Here is an 11,437-nt window from a genome sequence, read left to right on the forward strand (position 1 = left end):
GTATGTATATATATATATATATATATATATATATATATATATATATATATATATAATTATTATTTTTTTATTTTTTTTTGGTAGGATTGATATGCCTGTTTTCATTCATGTGAAGTGTGTTCAAGAGGGCTAGTAGACAGTCATGGAAGGCATTGCTGTTGCACTCTTGCTACATTTAAGAGCATCAGACCAGGCATTGTTGCTACATGTAAGAGCATCTGATCAGGCACTGTTACTACACTATATATATATATAATGTTTTGTTGTTGCCTGTTATTTTGGCATTAATACGTGTCACATCAGTTTGCAAACAATGTAAAATAAAAAATAGAGTTAAAGCGTCAAACAAACATGGCAGCTCCAGTATGCAGGTGTTTCAGCCTAGCTCAGTGCTTTGTGGTGGTGAGGCAGCCAGTGGAAAATAGGGAGTGTAGGGGTTGGTAATGTTCTCTAGTTGCGCCGTGATTGGCTCAGTGTTCTGTCACTCATGGGGACAGTACGTCACCACAATCTACGGGGAGAGCTAAGAAAATTCAAGACCCTTGGGTGCTGCCATAGAGTTATATTAGAAGTGCCCATCTAAGAAGGCTCAAGGCCATTGGCCACAGATAAAATGACATCAAATCACTTCATATCTACCATAGCTTTGATTGGACTGATCATATCAACATCATACTTTCAAAATCTTAGCTACCAAGCTAGACAAGCAGTCATCATCATGAATCAAGTCGACAATCTACTGGCAAATTGTCACATGGAATGATGCTGGAGAGACGATGCAGGTACGGGGAGTAAAACATTTAATATATAATGGATATGGAACGAGACAGGAACAGTGTCAGCAAACAGGTAACACAAGCGAAAGACAATCAATGCAGCAGCGGGGAACAGAGCAAGGGAACTGACAAATATAGGGGAGGAAATAAACAGATGAGTGAGTACAGGTGAGTCCAATATCACTGATGCGCGTGACGAGGGAAGGCATATGTGTGCAATGAATGGAAGGAGTGCGTGATGCAGGGCAACCTGGCACCCTCAAGCACCAGGGGGGGAAGAGCGGGAGCAGACGTGACACAAATCCTTTTCAATCTGGTCATATGAAGAGAAATTATAGATAAAACCTATCGGTGCCCATTGGACATAAACATTACACAACAAGTTGCAAGTGGTTTGGATGGAATCAGTGGATAACTGCAATCACTAGCCTGCTATTCAGTGGAGTGGGTGTGTGGTCCAAGTCTGGGTTTAAGGGTCTTTTTTCCAAGCATAAAAGGGTCAACATTCACATCCAACAACATGGACCAGAAAAGACTGAATACATTGCCATGCTGTCAATCCAGCACGACTTCTGCCACGTTCAAAACAACTGGAAACTCGGAACTGTGAAATCTCAGACTTCAGTGAGTTCAAGACAACTGGGAACTCTGGGGGGGGGAAAAATTACTTTGACTGGGAAAATACGTTTTGAAAGGTCATCCAACTCGGAATTCCAAGTTGGGAACTCGGGCCTCTTTCTAGAGCTCCCCAAGTTCCTAGTTGTCTTGAAAGCACCATAAATCCAAAGAATGGCAAACTTTGATGACAACGTTTGATGACACAATTTGCCCACAAGAAGAACCGCCACACCACCTTCCTGTTCAAGTGAGCACAGCACAACAAGGTCAGTCCAAAAATGTATTGTATGCTGCTGCATATATGATGTAATGTGCCAGGGATAAATGTATACTGTAGCTAAGAAAGTAATACTAAGTATACGTTGTGTAGTAAGCTGTTAGTAGCCCATGTGCCTCACCGTAATAATTTGGTCCCTTTCCCCTCATAACTTAGCCTACTGTTCTGACTTGGTGGTGCACATGTAGCCTGTTTTAGAGAAATGTAATCATCGAATATTGTAATAGCTTTCATTGGCAGCCCATGTTCTGAATTCCGTCACTGTACATTTCAAAAGTGCTGAACAAATAGTTTTATTGACTACGTCCATTCTAGCTCACTCAATAATGTCTTAATCGAAATTGTCCCCTTATGACATAGTTTTTACATCTCAATTGTCAGGGGAAACCACATTTCTTTAACTCTCCTGTTGTGTTCGTTTCATGTTATTTAATTCTGTGTTCCCGGTCCAAAATGACCACCCCATTATAGCTGATTATAAATCCATAATAATACGATATTATCACCTAATGTTGTTAGATCTTTTTATCAACTTAAGTTCTTGTGAATATTACATCAGTTATCCACTGATTACAACTCGTTTATGAGTAAAAGAAAAGCATAATGTATGGATTATTTTGACTATAACAAATACTCAGATGAAACATTTTGTGCTATTTATCACAGACTACTTCGTATCAAAGTTTAACAAGGACTCTCCTCCTTACCAGTGTCATGATCAAAGATATGATCAAGAGCCTCACATACAGTATGTCGTTTGGTCATTGTGCTGTCAGAATGAATTGTGAGTAAGGACTCAAAAAAGCTTTATATACCAGAGCTGCGAGAAAAGTTATATATATTATTGAAACAATGTTGCGATTGTTTGTGAGAATTCCAACAGGTGTGGTTCCCATGGGGGAAAGATTCTATTGGGGAAAGGTTCCTGTGGGGGTTGCCATGGAAGCCAAGAAGGGGAGTGAGGTGTGTGTGTGTGCTCAAACACACATGCATGTGGGGGTCTGGGAGAGGAAGTGTGTCCATCTGATGAATGGGCATGTGCCTGAACTAAATTTTATACACTAATTGTAGGCTCACCCATTCATTTCTAATGACCGGTCATTTTTGACTGGGAACACCACAGGTGTACAAAAGTTATGCCCTGTGTAGACAAAGTCATGGAACCTTATGACAATCAGATTAAATTAACTATATTTTTCCGAGAGAACTTGTAAATTGGTCCAATTCGACCAGAACACAGCAGGAGGGTTAAGCAAGTCAGCCGTATCAGCTATGATTTTTTTAAAGGCAGTAAATGAGGCTGAATGAATTGTTTCACTGCCAGACAATTCTCTGCTGATAGCCAGGTGTAGAAGTGGTAAGGATTCACTCCATGGGGCTGAAAAGAAAGCTCTGCTGTTGGGACAGCTGTATGTAGGCCCTAACAGTTTGTGAGCAACGTTTGTCACCGTTATAGTGCAATTAATGTCTTGTTGTGTTGTGTAGTGGCTTTTCTGGCATGCAACAAAACATTAGATTTTTTTTTTGCCCCACCAAGATTTAGATGCTAAAATCACCACTGAACACCTTTTAATGTAACTATGTTCAACTCTACCAACTCTGTTTATTTAATCTACAAAATTCTCTTAGAATAAGAATAAAGATATTTCTCAATCTCATGTTGTTTTATGTTATTGTAATTTCTGCCATACTGAACTGACAATGCAATAATTTGTAGATTCACCCACTAAGCCTCCCTGTGGCTCAGTTGGTAGATCATGGTGTTTGCAATGGTGTTTGCAACGCCAGGGTTGTGGGTTCGATTCCCACGGGGGGCCAGTACGAGAAAAAAAAAAATGTTTGAAATGAATTGAAATGTATGCATTCACTACTGTAAGTCGCTCTGGATAAGAGCGTCTGCTAAATGACTAAAATGTAAATGTAATGCAATATATTGATAAAGGATGTGACAACTACTTTCTTAACGGAATCAAGTGTTCAGCCATCTGCCCTTTTCCAGAAACATCCATATTCTGTTTCTCTCTGTCTCATACAAAATCCATATCTGAATAAGCAAAGAAATAACACAGTTGGATTGAAATATATGAATTTGAATTGGATATTATTGATTATGCATTATACACTATTTCAAATTTGCTTTCATTTGTAAATTACATTGTCAAATCACTCAATTTGAATGTGAGTCGTGTAATACTTTTACAGATTCAAGAGATCATTATGATGACTGAATAATGATTTATTTCCGAAATTCTGACATAGATAAAGATGTAATACATTTAATTCAACTGCTAATAATACTAGGTACATTTCATATTCACAAATGCAAATGGTCTAATTCAAAATCAAACTTTTTTCACTTTATAAATTAATTTAAACAATATGGCACTACTTTAACTAAAATTAAAAACAAAAAGGCAATTAAAACTTGTTGTATTATTAATGAATTTGATTTGTTTGTTTAGGATTCCTGGCAATGTAAATAGTTTGTTTGTATGCTTGTTTGCATGTGACTATTCCTCTTTTGTTTGGTGATATTTGTTAATATATATATATTTTTTTAAAGAAATTAAAAATAAAATTAAAAAATAAAATGATGATGACTGATCGGGTTCCATTTCAGTCCCAAATGCCTATATATATGATCTTCCCCTTTGGTGTCTATTGCAAAAAGGATATGACAGGATTTCCTATTTGGCTCAATTTAGGCCTGGTGGAGCCATCATCATATTGCTTCTTATTAAAATCATATTACACTTTTCAACATCGGAGGCTGAGACTAGGGGAAATTAAGGTGCTAGGGATAGAAATGGAACTGGGCCTAAATTATGTTGCTAGGAGGCGCTGTTGCGACCGGAAGAGGTCGATGTGATGGGGACCATTTGAGAAATTCACGATTCTGAAATGCTATAAACAACAGAAACCATAAGACAAACGACGCCAGGAGATATTCATTTGTCTTCAACTTTGTATTTAGGGGAAGAAAAGAGATAGACAAAGTCATTGGTTGTGGATGTCACGCTAGAAAATCAGGGTAAGAGGAGAGGGATGGGCACGGACAAAACCCGCTGTCAGACAGCCACTGCTGGGCACAGCTGTAAAAGCATGGCTTGCTTTACGAGTCAAATACTATTACCATGCCGCAAAATGTAGTGAGGCTTCACTGTTTGCCAGCCAGACTATTCTGCTACAATGTATCAAAGTGTAGGCTAGATGCACTTGACTGTAATTTGTATCATGCCATGTAATGAGTGGACTATAACACCGTACAGTGCTACTGTATGTCTTCTACTAGCCGTGGCTGTTATTTACCTACTCTGGGAGAACCAATAATAAGACAGGAAATTCACACACTGACCCAGGTGACTTTTCATTACATCTATTCATCCATGAAATAACCACATTATCAGGAAAATGGAACTGGTGTTGCAGGAATTATCTGACCATACTTATTCTGGTCGAGATATTGGGTCAGTGGGGCATTCAGTCCGGTTGCTTATTTATTTGATCATGAGGATCTCATTCATTCTCAATCAATGTGGGTTAACTACAGGTTTAAGTAAAATATTGTGTCTGTGTGTGCTTGTGTGCGTGTGTGCACCTTCATTGTCTTTGCTGACAAGCATTCCCTTAAAAGCAATCACATTGATCAGAAACATGATTCCTCATCATCCGCTTCTCAAATGGATCCTGGAAATAGTCCTGCTTGCCCATGCCTCTCAGAAAAGCATGAGTGGAATGTGATGCGTGTGAGATATACAGTAACTTAAGACAGAGCCCTCCTTGTGTTTGTTTGTCTGGCTCTTCCAGCTGCTCATAGCTTGACAGCAGATAGTGCCTAACCCCACGCCTTCATGGTTCACACACACTGCAGAGCTTCTTCTTGTGTTGACATTTAGCCTACAGGCTCGATCACCTGGCTCCAGTGTCTTGTCAAATACCCTCTCTCGTTGGATACTGTACCGCTTTATGACTATTCTGCTGACTGTGTCTCTGTTGTAAGCAGCAGTTTTGAGAGGCTGGAGCCCAAACATGGACATGGAGAGTTACGAGGACTTCTGCCTGCGGAGCCTGGCCAGACTGCAGACTGAGAGCCAGGGGAAGAGCCAAGGCCAACAGACAGGCTGTGAGCCAACTGGTCCTGTGGAAGCTCTCTCCTTCATCCACTTCCATGGAAGGGCTGTGCTCTCACCCTTGGTAAGGACATAGTCTGGGGGAAAGGGCAGAAGGTGCGGAGAGCTGTATAGACATAGATTTAACATAAGGTCAGGGGTGGAATTGGGGGCAAGGTGGGAATGGAGTTGTATCAAAGTGATAACATTAACATGTTAAAATGTGTTTTTCTGTTTGTGAATTCCAGGATATTACAGTGTCTTTTTTCCAATTCCTCCCCAGCATTGGATGTACTGTAGATGTATACCATGGCTTTGTTGAAAACTCGTTTCTGATTGTCTTGAAAGGCATTCTAGAGCGTGCATTATTTCCCTATAGCGAACAGTATATCAGCACGGTAGAATTCAATGGCTACAGTTCTTACAAGCTCTTTGAAATTTAAATCATTATTGGCATTGTTGATTTCGATTTTCATAATATCAAGCTAGGACTGATGGTTTGGTTAGCTAAACTAGCAAGGCTGTTTGCTTGGTTACCAAAGCAACTACGGTAGCTGTCTAGTAAACTTGCTATCTACTTCAGTGAATGGTGAACCCATTTGTACCTGCAAATGAACACATTTCTAGAGGCAAATGTGTTCAATTATAGCCATGGCATAAAAGGGATAATCAACAAGATGCTATGAATTCTAAGAAAAATAATGTCACTCCTTGGAAGGTTAGTTCCACTCCGCTAGTGCATCGTGGAACACACCTTCCACGTCATTCATTATTTTCAATAGAACGCATAGCCCCTTGTTGATTATCCCTTAAGTACATTGTATATATTGTGGGCTAAATCCTAACCATAGCTATTATCCATGAATGTAATTCCAACCTTTGCATAAAAGGTAAAGGGAATAGTAAATGTGCACAAATGTTTGAGTTAAGTTAAGCATACTTATATCTAATTAGCATTCAGCCCAGTGAGAATAGTTTGTTGTCATGGGGGTGGCTTTGCTTTCTCCCATGACAACCACATGGTTCCCCAGGAGAGTTTGTGTATGTGTGGGTATTCTCCTGTCTGGGGGTTTGTAACTCTCAAGTTGCATGGCAACCAAATGCAATGATCCTTTGGTTTACAATGTAGCAATGTGAGCAATGGGCATTGAGTGGACACACACACTCCATTATGCCCACACACACAAATATCTGGCTTAACCATTTTGTAATTCACATGTCTTAGAGAAAGAGTCACCATAAAAAACACGTCATTGTTTATTTTGTTAAATCACAGAGTATTAAAGGGGCAATCAATTGCTTCAAAGCATTTTCCCTGTCTCTGTTTTGGTAAAAAGATGGGGATGGGGCTTGAGAAATGTAACCACTCTCAAATTCATAGACAGACAAGGCTGACCATCCATGATATAAAAAGTATAGTTTTAACTATGTTTTGAGGCTATATAGTGTTGGTTTACATTTACTTTGTTTACAAACATTGGAGTAAAACAAGCTTATATTTTGGGTTCTGATGGGGTACTACAGTTGAACTAAGCTCATAAGTTATATTCTTCAAGAAACAATAGGTACATATATGTAATGCGGTGCGGACTGGCGGCAGAGAAGTCAGGCGCAGGAGAGCGAAAGCTGATTTACAACGGTGTCGTTTATTAAAACATAAACATCCGTCAACAGAACAATACATGAAATGGGTCAAACAAAACCCGGTAATAACCAGCATACCGTGCACAAGCACTTCAAGAAACAATTACGGACAAGGACATGGGGGGGAACAGAGGGTTAAATACACAACGTGTAATTGATGGAATTGGAACCAGGTGTGATTTAAGACAAGACAAAACCAATGGAAAATGAAAAGTGGATCGGCGATGGCTAGAAGGTCGGTGACGTCGACCGCCGAACGCCGCCCGAACAAGGAGAGGGTCCAACTTCGGCGGAAGTCGTGACAATATAATTAATTTACAAGTCCAAAAATTGATGCAACTACAGATTGCCCTTTTAGTCATCTCTGGATATGATACGCATATCTTACCAATAAAACTCAATATTAGCGTCAGTCGGAATCAATGTATGATCACTTCATGAACTTCGTTTTGAGAGTGGGGATAGAGAGGGGTGTGTGTTTGTGCATGCCTTGTGGGTTTGTGTGTGTGCATCTGTGCGAACGTGTGCAGGAGATGAGGTGGAAACTGAGATGTATTTCCAAACCTCCTGCCAAATTTATGACCACAGGGACATATACTTCCCTCAGATTACACAGACCCACAAAGAATGTGAAAATAAATCACATTTTGATGAACTCCCATATCTATTAGGTGAAATACAGTGAGGGAAAAAAGTATTTGATCGCCTGCTGATTTTGTACGTTTGCCCACTGACAAAGAAATGATCAGTCTATAATTTTAATGGTAGGTTTATTTGAACAGTGAGAGACAGAATAACAACAAAAAAATCCAGAAAAACGCATGTCAAAAATGTTATAAATTGATTTGCATTTTAATGAGGGAAATAAGTATTTGACCCCCTCTCAATCAGAAAGATTTCTGGCTCCCAGGTGTCTTTTATACAGGTAACGAGCTGAGATTAGGAGCACACTCTTAAAGGGAGTGCTCCTAATCTCAGCTTGTTACCTGTATAAAAGACACCTGTCCACAGAAGCAATCAATCAATCAGATTCCAAACTCTCCACCATGGCCAAGACCAAAGAGCTCTCCAAGGATGTCAGGGACAAGATTGTAGATCTACACAAGGCTGGAATGGGCTACAAGACCATCGCCTAGCAGCTTGGTGAGAAGGTGACAACAGTTGGTGTGATTATTCGCAAATGGAAGAAACACAAAAGAACTGTCAATCTACCTCGGCCTGGGGCTCCATGCAAGATCTCACCTCGTGGAGTTACAATGATCATGAGAATGGTGAGGAATCAGCCCAGAACTACACGGTTGGATCTTGTCGATGATCTCAAGGCAGCTGGGACCATAGTCATCAAGAAAACAATTGGTAACACACTACGCCGTGAAGGCCTGAAATCCTGCAGCGCCCGCAAGGTCCCCCTGCTCAAGAAAGCACATATATATGCCCGTCTGAAGTTTGCCAATGAACATCTGAATGATTCAGAGGACAACTGGGTGAAAGTGTTGTGTTCAGATGAGACCAAAATGGAGCTCTTTGGCATCAACTCAACTCGCCGTGTTTGGAGGAGGAGGAATGCTGCCTATGACCCCAAGAACACCATCACCACCGTCAAACATGGAGGTGGAAACATTATGCTTTGGGGGTGTTTTTCTGCTAAGGGGACAGGACAACTTCACCGCATCAATGGGACGATGGACGGGGCCATGTACCGTTAAATCTTGGGTGAGAACCTCCTTCCCTCAGCCAGGGCATTGAAAATGGGTCGTGGATGGGTATTCCAGCATGACAATGACCCAAAACACACAGCCAAGGCAACAAAGGATGGCTCAAGAAGAAGCACATTAAGGTCCTGGAGTGGCCTGGCCAGTCTCCAGACCTTAATCCAATAGAAAATCTGTGGAGGCAGCTGAAGGTTCGAGTTGCCAAACGTCAGCCTCGAAACCTTAATGACTTGGAGAAGATCTGCAAAGAGGAGTGGGACAAAATCCCTCCTGAGATGTGTGCAAACCTGGTGGCCAACTACAAGAAACGTCTGACCTCTGATTGCCAACAAGGGTTTTGCCACCAAGTACTAAGTCATATTTTGCAGAGGGGTCAAATATTTATTTCCCTCATTAAAATGCAAATCAATTTATAACATTTTTGACATGCGTTTTTCTGGATATTTTTGTTGTTATTCTGTCTCTCACTGTTCAAATAAACCTACCATTAAAATTATAGACTGATCATTTCTTTGTCAGTGGGCAAACGTACAAAATCAGCAGGGGATCAAATACTTTTTTCCCTCACTGTACATCACCGAAGCAAGATTTGTGACCTGTTGCCACAAGAAAAGGGCAACCAGTGAAGAACAACCACCATTGTAAATACAACCCATATTTATGTATATTTATTTTCCCTTTTGTACTTTAACTATTTGAACATAGTTACAACACTCTATATAGACATAATATAACATTTGAAATGTCTTTATTCCTTTGGAGCTTTTGTTGAGTATAATGTTTACTGTTCATTTTTATTGTTTATTTCACTTAATTTGGCAATGTAAACATACATTTCCCATGCCAATAAAGCCCCTTGATTTGGAGAGAGAGAGATATTTGAGAGCGAGAGATTTGAGAGCTGATTAGAGGGAAGGTCATTAGGCCTACTCTGGCTCTGTCCCACATTCCAGAACTTGACTGTTGTGTTCTAAGGAAGAAGTATCCTACACTCTTTGGAAAAAAAGGGTTCCAAAAGGGTTCTTCAGCTGTCCCCATAGGAGAAACCTTTTTGGTTCCAGGTAGAATCCTTTTGGGTTATATGTAGAACCCTCTGTAGAAAGGGTTCTACATGGAACCCAAAATGTTCTACAAATGGTTCTCCTATAGTGTCACGCGGAGAGGAACAGGTGAACCCAAGAGCAGACTCAGACGAGGAGACTGGGATGAGGTAACCAAGGTATTTATTGAAACACAGGGGTAAGATGGAATGCAGGCCAGGGGAAGCTTGGGCGGGTTGCAGGAAGCCAGGTGCGGCGGCTGAGGCTGGAGCGAGGGGAGTTGGGACTGGGTAAGCAGGTCCGGAGAGGAATCCAAGGACGCAGTGGAGTGGGGGGTCTAGGACAGAGTAGCATGACTGACAAGACGTGGGACTGGAGACAAGGGCCAGAGTCAGAGCGGGCATAACTGTAACGGAGAGGGAATACAGCATCAGGCAAGAGAAAACAGGCATAACACGAAAACAAGATCTAAGCAGGAACAAGCGGCTAAAAACAGAGGTTACGATCTGGCAGCGTGGTAGTGGCAGGGCTATTTGTAGAGGTCTTGATTATGGAACAGGTTGCAGCTGGTGGGCATCTGGTCTGCCTCCTGCCACCTGTCTCCGACCACACAATCACACACACGCACAGAGAGGAAGCGGGAGAGAGCACTGGGGGAGTGGCGGCAGGTTAGGGAGACACATGATGAGAAGTAGAGGGCGTGGCAGGAGCAGATGTAACATATAGGGCCAGTCGAAGAACCCTTTAAGGTTCTATATAGAAAAAAAGGTGCTAAGTGTAATATAAACATTGTCACATGGATTCCGAGAGACCCAGGTGAGAATGTGTGTTGGTGCATGTGCGCCTGTCTGTGTTTGTCTTTATCTGACTATGTATGTATGTATGTATGTATGTGTGTGTGTGTGTCTCTCTGACTGTGTGTGTTTATTGTGATCCAACCTCAGCTGAGTGTGGAGCAGCGCAGCGAGATGTCCCAGTACAGACAGAGGGCTGCCCAGCTTGAGGTGGACAGACAGGCACTACGCAGCAGCAGCCTGCTGGCCAGGGTTCAGGACATTCTGGACAATGCTCAGGTCAGTCTCAGACAACCATTTCCCAAAGACTCCAACCACCCAAGCCGTAGACCAGGGATCATCAACTAGATTAGCCGCCGGGCCAATTTTTTCTTGAGTGGATGGTTGTGGGAACAGATTTCCCATATTAAAATCAATTGGAGCTGATTTCCTTGTGTTTTTACAGTTTTTTATCTCCAACAATGAAA

Source organism: Salmo trutta, chromosome 1, assembly GCF_901001165.1.
Source record: "Salmo trutta chromosome 1, fSalTru1.1, whole genome shotgun sequence".
Classification (NCBI taxonomy): domain Eukaryota; kingdom Metazoa; phylum Chordata; class Actinopteri; order Salmoniformes; family Salmonidae; genus Salmo; species Salmo trutta.